Source organism: Schistocerca gregaria, chromosome 6, assembly GCF_023897955.1.
Source record: "Schistocerca gregaria isolate iqSchGreg1 chromosome 6, iqSchGreg1.2, whole genome shotgun sequence".
Classification (NCBI taxonomy): Eukaryota; Metazoa; Arthropoda; class Insecta; order Orthoptera; family Acrididae; genus Schistocerca; species Schistocerca gregaria.
The window spans coordinates 188,219,054-188,233,757 of record NC_064925.1 but is presented as its reverse complement, the minus strand read 5'-3'; the positions used below and the strand labels follow the sequence as shown (position 1 = coordinate 188,233,757).

The following is a 14,704-nucleotide window of genomic DNA, read 5'->3' as shown; positions in this document are numbered from 1 at the left end:
CAGTAGCTACTCAGTTATTAACTGCTTTCAAATACTAAATCTATCACTCTTTGTTCTGCACTAGCAATTCTTCCTGCAATAACAACATTCACCAACCTGGATTACAGATGATTGACATTTTACAAGAACATAACTACAGCTACTAACACAATGCTAACATGGTTTCTCTTACCACATGTCCCCTCGATATTTTAGGCTCATTCACACACCTCAATCACAGTGTTTCACTGTTGTCAAGTAGACCTGCCCTGTGTACACCTGGATCAACACAAATATATCACCTGGTATTGTACTGAAAACGGAACTATGTCCATCATTCCTACTACTATCTCACACAAGTCGCATTAACCCATCCATGCCCTGGTAATGACCTACACTGCTGTGTTTCAAAGTGTGCAATACGAATGCTGTTTTTAATGGTTCGTGAGGCTACTGTGTCTCTTCTTGCAGTCACTATTGTCTTCTGGCGCCATTGGATGAATAGAACCATGCTTGGTCTCTGTGGAGTTCCTCAGTAATTTACATGGTCACAGGCTGTGTCTTCTTGTGTTGTACTTGATGTGTGAGTTAAAAGTTGCATTGCATATGAGCACTCTGTAATTAAATCGATAGGTATCGTAAGAAAGTACCACTGCAAGTGTAATGCAATTTGTGTTAGCAGTGAAGACAGTTTGGCCAAAATATTCGCTTGTTTTGAGAGTCTTGAAGACCTGCTACCTGTTCCAGTCAGAGTCATTTATCCCACACATTAGAGAAGTGTGTTTCATACGTATGCCTATAAGACACTAAACTCGGGATGTGAGAACATGGCGACAATAGCTGCCAACACGTCTTGCTGCCGCCTAGCGGCAGCTGTGTGAAACTGCTGCTGCTCTGGGTGGATGGTGCGAGAGCAAACGACTCTACGATCTAAGTTTTACACCCAAAACTGCCAAATCTACAGTTGACAGAGCTGCCACTTACTAAGAACGACACCTCGCAGTAATTAGTTCACAAATTAGCACTCGGCAGGCCTTGTGTTCCTGGCCAGAGCTGTGTAAACCTACGTCCAAGCCGAACCATGTTTGACGCGACGCCATAACTATATATACAATTTCAGAGGGCTCCTCGAATGTACTCGCTTCGGCGGTACATATACTAAAATTGGAACGATACAGAGAAGATTAGCATGGCCCCTGCGCAAGGATGACACGCAAAATCGTGAAGCGTTCCACATTTTTTTTCGCAATCTCACTCTCTCATGCCTCACATCAGCTGCTAATACCATCAGCCAACTACACAAGTTTCGCTTCATATCTGCACCCACTTGTCACAAACTATGCTCTCCATTTACGCAGTTCTCCTCCACTTTCTTTCATTCACAACAGAACATGACAAAACTGGCAATAAACCTATCCCTTACATCACCAATGCACATCTAAAATGTCACTCTAATAACAAGTCAGCAAGCACACCAAAACCACAAGTACATGTCACTAGCACCCCTTCAACACAAATCACAGCCAGGCTAAGCCTAGCACAGGCAAAAGCCTCTTCTCTTCCTCAGTATCACACTCAGCTGTCACAGCATCTCTTGCTACTGTCTCAATCATGTCATTTCATAACACACACCTACTGCCACACACAACATTTGGAAACCTTACACCAACTTTACACAAGATAGCTGCATGTTCCAAATCTTTCTCACTCACATACTTTCACTTAGACTACTGCTTAAATACACTCTAGCGCTCTAAAATTAGCTTGCATTACCTAATATTTATTTTTCTCTAACGCCTACAAAGCTTCTGGTGCCTGTAAGCCACTATCACATACTGTCTGCACACAGACCCACAATATTTATCTTTATTCATCTTCATGGCTGCAGCTGATGCCATAATTGTTTGAGCAGCATAAACAAACATGTGAAGGAAGGTGTATCTTTCATGATTAAGTGTGCAAGCTACCCCTTTACAGGAAGTTTATTTAACATTATGTTTCAAGTAACTTTCCTAGTGGCCTTGCTATCCACCTGCAGCCTCATAATACAGACTGCAGGTGACACCTCATCAGGTTCTTAACTGAAGCATATCTGCCTGTGTAATAAGCCACTGCCCTTCACCTAAAAACCAACTATTACTGCAGATCTGTGGTGCATCAGCATGTCATGTACAAATTTCACTGGTGTGACCCACAAAGTATTTTCCCACATGTCTGGCAATCTGCCATTACATACAGTTACCTAAATAAATTCCAAAAGTGTCAGCCAATGAATACAACAACACTGAAGTGTTTAGACAGCAGACCAGTATGCTAATATTAACATATAGCATTTAGATGTGAGACTCTACTATTTTGACAGCACTTTGAATCCCATCAATGTGATACAAGTCGATGGTGTTCACAATTGCAGCTGATGCACCTCTCATCCTGTGTCTAGGAGAAAGATTGGACAAACTCTGCATGCAATATTCATCATGTTACATACACAGAAGCTCTACCACATAAGCAGATACAGAACCAGTCAAGACACAAAACACTAGCAAGCTTCAAGATTTCAGGAATAGACAACTACATCACAAACCAGTTTGTGTCACATGACACCAGTAGCTACTCAGTTATTAACTGCTTTCAAATACTAAATCTATCACTCTTTGTTCTGCACTAGCAATTCTTCCTGCAATAACAACATTCACCAACCTGGATTACAGATGATTGACATTTTACAAGAACATAACTACAGCTACTAACACAATGCTAACATGGTTTCTCTTACCACATGTCCCCTCGATATTTTAGGCTCATTCACACACCTCAATCACAGTGTTTCACTGTTGTCATGTAGACCTGCCCTGTGTACACCTGGATCAACACAAATATATCACCTGGTATTGTACTGAAAACGGAACTATGTCCATCATTCCTACTACTATCTCACACAAGTCGCATTAACCCATCCATGCCCTGGTAATGACCTACACTGCTGTGTTTCAAAGTGTGCAATACGAATGCTGTTTTTAATGGTTCGTGAGGCTACTGTGTCTCTTCTTGCAGTCACTATTGTCTTCTGGCGCCATTGGATGAATAGAACCATGCTTGGTCTCTGTGGAGTTCCTCAGTAATTTACATGGTCACAGGCTGTGTCTTCTTGTGTTGTACTTGATGTGTGAGTTAAAAGTTGCATTGCATATGAGCACTCTGTAATTAAATCGATAGGTATCGTAAGAAAGTACCACTGCAAGAGTAATGCAATTTGTGTTAGCAGTGAAGACAGTTTGGCCAAAATATTCGCTTGTTTTGAGAGTCTTGAAGACCTGCTACCTGCTCCAGTCAGAGTCATTTATCCCACACATTAGAGAAGTGTGTTTCATACGTATGCCTATAAGACACTAAACTCGGGATGTGAGAACATGGCGACAATAGCTGCCAACACGTCTTGCTGCCGCCTAGCGGCAGCTGTGTGAAACTGCTGCTGCTCTGGGTGGATGGTGCGAGAGCAAACGACTCTACGATCTAAGTTTTACACCCAAAACTGCCAAATCTACAGTTGACAGAGCTGCCACTTACTAAGAACGACACCTCGCAGTAATTAGTTCACAAATTAGCACTCGGCAGGCCTTGTGTTCCTCGCCAGAGCTATGTAAACCTACGTCCAAGCCGAACCATGTTTGACGCGACGCCATAACTATATATACAATTTCAGAGGGCTCCTCGAATGTACTCGCTTCGGCGGTACATATACTAAAATTGGAACGATACAGAGAAGATTAGCATGGCCCCTGCGCAAGGATGACACGCAAAATCGTGAAGCGTTCCACATTTTTTTTCGCAATCTCACTCTCTCATGCCTCACATCAGCTGCTAATACCATCAGCCAACTACACAAGTTTCGCTTCATATCTGCACCCACTTGTCACAAACTATGCTCCCATTTACGCAGTTCTCCTCCACTTTCTTTCATTCACAACAGAACATGACAAAACTGGCAATAAACCTATCCCTTACATCACCAATGCACATCTAAAATGTCACTCTAATAACAAGTCAGCAAGCACACCAAAACCACAAGTACATGTCACTAGCACCCCTTCAACACAAATCACAGCCAGGCTAAGCCTAGCACAGGCAAAAGCCTCTTCTCTTCCTCAGTATCACACTCAGCTGTCACAGCATCTCTTCCTACTGTCTCAATCATGTCATTTCATAACACACACCTACTGCCACACACAACATTTGGAAACCTTACACCAACTTTACACAAGATAGCTGCATGTTCCAAATCTTTCTCACTCACATACTTTCACTTAGACTACTGCTTAAATACACTCTAGCGCTCTAAAATTAGCTTGCATTACCTAATATTTATTTTTCTCTAACGCCTACAAAGCTTCTGGTGCCTGTAAGCCACTATCACATACTGTCTGCACACAGACCCACAATATTTATCTTTATTCATCTTCATGGCTGCAGCTGATGCCATAATTGTTTGAGCAGCATAAACAAACATGTGAAGGAAGGTGTATCTTTCATCATTAAGTGTGCAAGCTACCCCTTTACAGGAAGTTTATTTAACATTATGTTTCAAGTAACTTTCCTAGTGGCCTTGCTATCCAGCTGCAGCCTCATAATACAGACTGCAGGTGACACCTCATCAGGTTCTTAACTGAAGCATATCTGCCTGTGTAATAAGCCACTGCCCTTCACCTAAAAACCAACTATTACTGCAGATCTGTGGTGCATCAGCATGTCATGTACAAATTTCACTGGTGTGACCCACAAAGTATTTTCCTACATGTCTGGCAATCTGCCATTACATACAGTTACCTAAATAAATTCCAAAAGTGTCAGCCAATGAATACCACAACACTGAAGTGTTTAGACAGCAGACCAGTATGCTAATATTAACATATAGCATTTAGATGTGAGACTCTACTATTTTGACAGCACTTTGAATCCCATCAATGTGATACAAGTCGATGGTGTTCACAATTGCAGCTGATGCTCCTCTCATCCTGTGTCTAGGAGAAAGATTGGACAAACTCTGCATGCAATATTCATCATGTTACATACACAGAAGCTCTACCACATAAGCAGATACAGAACCAGTCAAGACACAAAACACTAGCAAGCTTCAAGATTTCAGGAATAGACAACTACATCACAAACCAGTTTGTGTCACATGACACCAGTAGCTACTCAGTTATTAACTGCTTTCAAATACTAAATCTATCACTCTTTGTTCTGCACTAGCAATTCTTCCTGCAATAACAACATTCACCAACCTGGATTACAGATGATTGACATTTTACAAGAACATAACTACAGCTACTAACACAATGCTAACCTGGTTTCTCTTACCACATGTCCCCTCGATATTTTAGGCTCATTCACACACCTCAATCACAGTGTTTCACTGTTGTCAAGTAGACCTGCCCTGTGTACACCTGGATCAACACAAATATATCACCTGGTATTGTACTGAAAATGGAACTATGTCCATCATTCCTACTACTATCTCACACAAGTCGCATTAACCCATCCATGCCCTGGTAATGACCTACACTGCTGTGTTTCAAAGTGTGCAATACGAATGCTGTTTTTAATGGTTCGTGAGGCTACTGTGTCTCTTCTTGCAGTCACTATTGTCTTCTGGCGCCATTGGATGAATAGAACCATGCTTGGTCTCTGTGGAGTTCCTCAGTAATTTACATGGTCACAGGCTGTGTCTTCTTGTGTTGTACTTGATGTGTGAGTTAAAAGTTGCATTGCATATGAGCACTCTGTAATTAAATCGATAGGTATCGTAAGAAAGTACCACTGCAAGAGTAATGCAATTTGTGTTAGCAGTGAAGACAGTTTGGCCAAAATATTCGCTTGTTTTGAGAGTCTTGAAGACCTGCTACCTGCTCCAGTCAGAGTCATTTATCCCACACATTAGAGAAGTGTGTTTCATACGTATGCCTATAAGACACTAAACTCGGGATGTGAGAACATGGCGACAATAGCTGCCAACACGTCTTGCTGCCGCCTAGCGGCAGCTGTGTGAAACTGCTGCTGCTCTGGGTGGATGGTGCGAGAGCAAACGACTCTACGATCTAAGTTTTACACCCAAAACTGCCAAATCTACAGTTGACAGAGCAGCCACTTACTATGAACGACACCTCGCAGTAATTAGTTCACAAATTAGCACTCGGCAGGCCTTGTGTTCCTCGCCAGAGCTGTGTAAACCTACGTCGAAGCCGAACCATGTTTGACGCGACGCCATAACTATATATACAATTTCAGAGGGCTCCTCGAATGTACTCGCTTCGGCGGTACATATACTAAAATTGGAGCGATACAGAGAAGATTAGCATGGCCTCTGCGCAAGGATGACACGTAAAATGGTGAAGCGTTCCACGTTTTTTTTCCGCAGTCTCACTCTCTCATGCCTCACATCAGCTGCTAATACCATCAGCCAACTACACAAGTTTCGCTTCATATCTGCACCCACTTGTCACAAACTATGCTCTCCATTTACGCAGTTCTCCTCCACTTTCTTTTGTTCACAACAGAACATGACAAAACTGGCAATAAACCTATCCCTTACATCACCAATGCACATCTAAAATGTCACTCTAATAACAAGTCAGCAAGCACACCAAAACCACAAGTACATGTCACTAGCACCCCTTCTACACAAATCACAGCCAGTCTAAGCCTGAGACTAAGGCTAAGCCTAGCACAGGCAAAAGCCTCTTCTCTTCCTCAGTATCACACTCAGCTGTCACAGCATCTCTTCCTACTGTCTCAAACATGACATTTCATAACACACACCTACTGCCACACACAACTTTTGGAAACCTTACACCAACTTTACACAAGATAGCTGCATGTTCCAAATCTTTCTCACTCACATACTTTCACTTAGACTACTGCTTAAATACACTCTAGCGCTCTAAAATTAGCTTGCATTACCTAATATTTATTTTTCTCTAACGCCTACAAAGCTTCTGGTGCCTGTAAGCCACTATCACATACTGTCTGCACACAGACCCACAATATTTATCTTTATTCATCTTCATGGCTGCAGCTGATGGCATAATTGTTTCAGCAGCATAAACAAACATGTGAAGGAAGATGTATCTTTAATCATTAAGTGTGGAAGCTACCCCTTTACAGGAAGTTTATTTAACATTATGTTTCAAGTACTTTCCTAGTGGCCTTGCTACCCAGCTGCAGCCTCATAATACAGACTGCAGGTGACACCTCGTCAGGTTCTTAACTGAAGCATATCTGCCTGTGTAATAAGCCACTGCCCTTCACCTAAAAACCAACTATTACTGCAAATCTGTGGTGCATCAGCATGTCATGTACAAATTTCACTGGTGTGACCCACAAAGTATTTTCCCACATGTCTGGCAATCTGCCATTACATACAGTTACCTAAATAAGTTCCAAAAGTGTCAGCCAATGAATGCCACATCACTGAAGTGTTTAGAAAGCAGACCAGTATGCTAATATTAACATTGAAACGTCCCCTTTGAAAAATTTATCAAGACTGTGCTTAAACTGACACACAATATTTTTTAGCGCAACGCAATCTGACTTCCAAAAATCCCTACAAAAGAATGGCCCTGACTAACGTTAACCTATAACTTTCACAAATCACTTACCTCACAAAAATCTTCGTTACTCGAACTACTGCAATACAGCGAGCGCCACTACTGCCAGCTAAATAAGAAATTCAAACTACGGAAGGCACTAACTACTGATAGGTATAGTTAGCAGATGAAAGTTTTTAATAGAGAACAAACAGTGTATTTACCTTAATAGTCAAAATATATATGATAGTTCATGACATCCAGTCTTACAAATTACAAAACTCCGCCATCTCTCTCCCCACGTCCACCACTGCTGGCGGCTCACCTCCAACTGCGCAACGCTACGCGCTGTTAGCATCCAGCTGCCGCTGCCCAACACTACAATGGCAGACAACAATGCAAACCAACCACAGACTGCACACGGCACAGCCAGTGATTTTCATACAGAGCGCTACGTTGCGGCGGCGTTACCAATAAAAAAACCTAAACATCCTACTCACATAGCCTCCATGCTCCCCACAAAAAAATTTACAAATTGTTTTGGGCAGTGGCCAATACAGATTTGACAATTTTTTTCATTATTACAATGACAAAGAAATGAAATGCACACACTTATCGATACAATGTTGGTCAAAAGCTAAAATTTTCTCACAGTCCATAAAGACAGTCCTGATCATTCATCAAAGTAAAATTGCAGTGTTTTTCTCAAAGTCTGAGTAGTAAAAGAAAATGCACATGGAAGTAGTGGATTTCCATGCAGTCTTGAAGAAGTAGTGTTGTCCTTCCAACGGAAAGTCAGTGCTGACTCTTGACATGCAGACAGGTAATCGGCCACAGCAGAGTCAGTCGACATTGAAGACTATCGGTAGGTAGGTCATCACAGAGCAGACCCACTGTAGTCCTGGTAGAGATTACTATTGGTGGGCCACCAGAGGTGCAGACCCACTGCAGTCCTTGTAGAAATAATGGTATTGGTGGGTCATCAAAGGTGTAGACCCACTGTAGTCCTTGTAGAGATGGCCAGCAGCCATCTGTTTGACTGTGCAGGCGCACAATCACCATTGAAGAGCCTTGCGGATAATATAGCAAGTCCATAGCCACCACTTGTGCACTCACAAAAATTGTTTTTGAAATGTCCTTAGAACCAGCAATGCTGTTATCCAGTCCCTTACTGAATTATTAACACACATGCAAACACTATCAGTCCCTACTTCTCACATATTGTCCATATACTATGACCAACAGAAACGTGTGCAGTGAAATGTAATTTACAAGTTACTTAATTTGATGAACTGGTGTCAATTACAATTTTGTAACATAAGAATACAATAACAAAGGCACAAAATACATCTTTAAAGAACATAGCAATACAGATAACATTTGCAGTAGTACAGGCTTTACAAAAGAATCGAAGTAGCAAATACATCAGTGTTACAAAAATTATAAGTATATACATAAAAGATCAGAATAACTTTTGAAACATCAACTTCACACATGAGCATTAGAACAAAACAGAATAAATAATGTGTAAACATCTTTACGAAGTAAATAACATGTTATTAATGCAAATTATATTTGAGGATAACAGTATTCCTCATCATAATGAATGTAGCTTAGTATTAGAAGAGAAAAAAATTCTATGAAACAGTACACAGAGACAGGAAGAAAACAAATACACAAGGGTACACAAACATATAGTGGGATACACAAAAGGAAAGGACAGGGTTTGTTTTCAGGGTAACATTTGGTACTGCAGTTCAACCCAAAACTTTATTCTGTAGATCTTTCGTCGTATCTCAACATTTGTTTCCTCCAAAAAAATCCTATCCAAGCATTCTTTCTGTATTCTGTTCACATCCTCTTTCAGAAATAGTTTTTCTCCACTGTACACTACTTTTTTGGCCAAACCATTTTCTTATAGCTTCTCAATGCTTTTCTTCCAATTCATCATAGTTAGATTCTTATATAGTCTACCCACTCTTAAGTTAACTTAAATCTACTGAGCTCAGATGCTAAACTAAGGGACGAGGCAATGCAGCAGCACAAAACAAATTAACACAAACAGCAATGACCCAACAAAATGCAGATTTGCAAAGCAAGCAGCAGTAAATGTAATAACTTATATCTAAACATGACAAACCCACAAGCAGAAAAAATAGTACGCTAAAGACAACAACGCAGATAAGGGAAAAACTAAATTTACAAAAGATATTACCAAGTAGTAGAAAAGAAAATTAAGTATGCATTAACTGTTATTAATCCCTTCTTATTGTTTTTTCCTTTCCAAGTGCTCCTTTTCCGCAGAATGTGGATCATAAAATAATTCTTTAATAGATCTGTCGACAGAAAGTGTTCACATTAGCAAATGCATTTAATTTTATAAAACCAATGCTGCAACACAGCTGGAAAACAGATATCAAATGAAATAAGCAACTATGGACAAAGCATAAAAATATCATTCAATAGTCATGTGAGATTTCATAAGTTAGTAGAATTCTCTCAACTCTCGTAGAAAGACGTTTGTTATAATCAGGTGTCAGATGTAAGTATCTTTCTCAGTAATGAGCGTGTCGTATTTGGGGTGCTTTCTACAAAGGAATGTAAATAGCGAGGATAATGGCCTCCTTTTTTTTCACCTGTGCCTCTGAAAGGCACACACTAATGGCTTTCTTTTGTCAGGTGGTTGTCGCGCAGCTGGGTGCCCACGACGCATTACGTCCAATTGGTCACTTAACTGTCTTATCGAAATATTTACGACACCAGTTTCCACTACAGTGGCAGTTTCATATAAAAATATTTCACAGGTCAAGAATTTGCGTTACAAATCTGTAGAAACAAAATCCTTTAAATGTAATAGTGTCCAAAACATTTTCACTAGAATTGTAATACATTCATGCATTTACATACATTTCATAACTCTCAAAGTACGATTCTTGGTTTCCAACCACCTTTTTCACAAACCAGAGTCCCTAACCACTACTCATTATTCCTTATCTTATTCGTATACACTTCTTCAATATTTCATCATAACAGATACATAGCATAATCAAATAACTCATATAGCATCAGCTTATTGATCATAAACATACCGCAACAGCATAATTCACATCGTCGTCGTAATAATAACATCATAACACCTCAGTCAAATCTGAAAAACGTCATAGCTTTCTGCAATAATTTCAAAACCTCAAAAAATTCTCTGCTCATGTCAAAAGTGTCATCTACCTCAAACGTGCTTTAACAATCATGATTCCATACCAAATGCATCATTCAAAGCTCTCATAGTATCACAACGGTTCTGAAAAAATATGAATAGTTCGCAAAGTACAGATAAAATACAATTTCGTAAGTGTGAAGTTATCCAATGGTGTAATTATGTAAACATCTGTCACTGATGTAGTTAAATAAATGTTTGTCTCTCTCAGTTAAATGATCAAATAGCTGTGTAATTAATGTGTTAGAGAAATATGGTACCGATGTGTAAAGTTGTATAAGCATATACCATATTAGCTAGGGCTCCTTGTGCTTTGCCATACACATGGTACACAAAGTAAGCGTGTACCCCCCTGAGGATTAATGTAATTATACCCTCAGGTGTTACAGACTACAGCAATGGAATGAAATGTATCACAAAAAACTTTCTTTTTAATTCAACAATATTGATAAATAAATGGTTTAACTACCAAATTAATCACTCAAATGCGTGCCCTGTAGTGCTAAATGTGCGTTTTGCTGTAAGATAATTCTGTGGAACTGTCGTAGTTATCGTCCTCTGTAAGCAAAGTTCTGCTGAAGTCAATGTACTTACCTCACTATAAACGAAGGTGAAATACTTTCCGTATAGATATCGTAGTTATTACGTACCTTACCGTGATCTAGAAAGAACTATAATGTAACGTATTGTTGTGCTACGATAAAGGCTGTCTCATTGTAGCTATACCACAAAAGTTATTACTAAAACATGTTTTACTTTCCAGAATAATACAGAAAAACTGTGCAGATATAAAACAGATGCACTGCAAAAGCAACAATGTAAATTGTGTCACATATTAGTAGCGTCGTGATATAATCGTGTAGCTATCAAAGAAACCAAATGCTAAGTCATCTTTAATCTCACAGAAAGTACTTCAAATAAAGAATGTATTTTCAAGTAAACCAAAATGTTGCATTACAATCTCATTAGCAATACTGGTAAATGTTCTAAGTATGTAAGCCTTATAGTCGTTACGTAATCGTGCAACTAACAAGCAACAATGTACACACACAATAACACTGTGACGTCTGTTCACTATAACAATGCACTCGTAAATACTGTCTAAAAATGTTCCGTAGGTTCTAGACTGGATAGTAAACTTCAAACATTGTTGCATATTAACAGTTTATAAGTCTGACAAAGCATACTATTAATGTAAAGTGAAAAGTTATATGGCAGAGGCAAAGTTAAAAAGCAGATTATCTTTCACTAAACGGTTTTACATGTGAAATGTAGTACAACTCTTTACTCTTCCTTGTGCTCAGAGTTAACTTAAACGCAATTATCATGCGGTACACGTCGGTAAAGAATACTGGTATTTTTCACAAGGTTAGCGTGTATGTTATTTTTCTCTGAGCCAGCCGGCCCACGCGGCTGCCTGCGGTGCGAGTCATTGTCTGTCTCTTTGTTGGCGCGTGCCGTTATTGGGATTAGGAGACCTAACTTCTACAAATTCACCTTGCCGAGAGGGCCCAGCTCTTTTTGAATCCCGCCAGTTCTGATGAAATTCCGGTCTGTCGTTATAATTATATCGTCTGTCGTCATGTCGGTAGTTCCTGTAGTTTCTTTCTTGTCGGTTAAGTGGTGGAGAATTTCTCCCTGAATCGTAACTGCGCGCTGGACCGTTGCGTCTGAAGTTATTCCGTCTGCCTTGATAATAATTATTTTGGTTCCCGTATTGTCTGTTTCTCTCATTGTCTCTGTGATATTCATTACTACGGAAATGCGATCTTTGTCTGTAACTATTACTCTGCCGGTGGTTGTCATATGGGTGGTGTCTGTTTTGGTCACGATTTGTATTTTGAGAATAGCCTTGTCGTGTCCAGTTATTATTTCTTTCATCGCGGAATTGCGATGAATGTGAGCTGTATTTGTTGTGTTCCTGTTTTCGCGTTCCGCGATTGTCAGTGTCAATTTCTAATTCTTGTAAGAGCCCATGAAAAGCTTCAATGTCGTCTTTGCATCGTCCTGCTAAAATAATCTGTCGTAAATGTTCCGGTAATTTGATTAAGCAAATGCGGATGAGTTCTGAGGGGCTGTATGGGTTTGAAAGATACTGATTCTTATGTAACATGTCTTCGAAATATTTGACAAGACTGGAAAATTCAGATTGTTCGAAATGTTTCATCATTATGATGCTATGTTTTACTCGGTCTTGTGTAGCTTGAGACCAATATGCTGAGAGGAAAGCACGATAAAATTCTCCTTCACTGTGACAATCGTGAATGACCGATCGCATTTTTACAGTTGGTTCATTCTCCAAGTAGCCACACATAAATTCTAATCTGTGTTCTAATGACCAGTTGGGAGGAAAACAATGAGAGAATTGATGAAGCCACGCTTGTGGATGAATGTCGTTGCCAGAATTCTTAAATGTTTTGAATTTACATGTAGTAATGAACAGCTTATAGTCAAAATCATCATGTCGGCGAGTCGCATGTCGGTCATTGTTACGTCGTTTCGGCGGTTCCACCTCAAAATTCGGTGTACCTTGCCAATTTCTTTCATAATTTCCGAAGTGCCCTGTGTTATTATTTTGTGGCTGTTCCGTATTTCTATGTCCCTCTTCCGTATTGGAGCGCGAGTGTCCTCTGAAATACGTATTTGTTGTATTACCTGTGCCAGCTGATCTTGTACTTCCCGGATTTCTCTTTGGTGTTGCGTACTAATTTGATTCAGACTTTGTTTGAATTTCCTAATTTGTTCGCACTCTTCTGTGTCATTAAAGACTACCGGTTTTGTGTCATTCAGTTTATCATCTACCTTCGTAGATAAATTAGTGAACTGATCCGAAAGTTCGGCTACTTTCTCCGATAGTGAACACATTTCCTCAGTGTGTTTTTCTGAACCAAGTTTCAGAGTGTCCATTTGTCTTGAAATCGAATCGACTGTGTCCTTTACGTTTTCCTGAGTTCTTGCAAGTTGCGTAACCGAATCGGTGGATGCAACTGAGTCCATTTTAGCTTGCAAGGTGTCGTGATTTTCACGAACAACAGTTTGCAATTCTTTTATGGCTGCTTCGTGATTCTGTAATGCGTTTTCATGCCGCGAAAAAATAGGTTGAAAATGCTCACAAATTTGTGTTTTTACGTCATTACAGATTTTTTGACATTTCGATTCAATGTTATGTAACTCAGTAGTTAAATCTTCACGTGTTTGTTCAAGTGTGGTGTCTAACTTCCGAAGATTATGTTCCATTGTGTCCAACTGTTGCTGTGTTTGTCTCTGATTTTGTTCCATTGTGTCTAACTTTTGAAGATTATGTTCCATTGTGTCCAACTGTTGCTGTGTTTGTCTCTGATTTTGTTCCATTGTGTCTAACTTTTGAAGATTATGTTCCATTGTGTCCAACTGTTGCTGTGTTTGTCTCTGATTTTGTTCCATTGTGTCTAACTTTTGAAGCTTTTGTCCCATTTGTTGCATTAATTGTAATAACAGTGCACTGGTGTCTGAAACATGTTCGTTAGTGCTATTCGGCCATGCATTTGAACCGGCAATATTCGCAGTTTGAAAAGCAGAAAATGTGTCTTGACTTATTTGAGAAAACAGTGAGGACGCAAAACCTGAATCTACAGTATTTTCAAGAATATGTCCTGTCGTTTCGGAATCCTGAGGCGAGCTGTTGCCAACCGACCGATCGATAATGCTTCCCTGTTCACAAATTGTTTCACTGTCTAAACCATTGTTTGCAGCCCGCTCCATTTCCCTATGTACAATTACCAAATTACTACTTTGAACATTAGTTAATTCATTACATGGTGGCGCTAACACACTACTTTCGTCTTCACTGTCATTTCTCAGTTTACTTTGGAGCCTAGTAGTACGTTTTTCACACGCCATTATAGTCACCATATTTCACACGACAACACAGAAAAGCACAATTTGAAGA

At 39.8% G+C, this 14,704-nt stretch overlaps 3 non-coding genes across 3 annotated transcripts; all 3 read left to right on the top strand.

Moving 5' to 3' along the window:
- Nucleotides 1-1,113: 1,113 nt before the first annotated feature.
- On the top strand, nt 1,114-1,220 carry LOC126279455 (U6 spliceosomal RNA). Its single transcript, XR_007550935.1, has one exon. It is a non-coding gene; the product is annotated as a U6 spliceosomal RNA (small nuclear RNA).
- Nucleotides 1,221-3,696: 2,476 nt separating this feature from the next.
- Nucleotides 3,697-3,803, top strand: LOC126279454 (U6 spliceosomal RNA). The gene has a single exon (XR_007550934.1). It is a non-coding gene; the product is annotated as a U6 spliceosomal RNA (small nuclear RNA).
- Nucleotides 3,804-6,278: 2,475 nt separating this feature from the next.
- LOC126279728 (U6 spliceosomal RNA) lies at nt 6,279-6,385 on the top strand. The gene has a single exon (XR_007551192.1). It is a non-coding gene; the product is annotated as a U6 spliceosomal RNA (small nuclear RNA).
- Nucleotides 6,386-14,704: the final 8,319 nt, after the last annotated feature.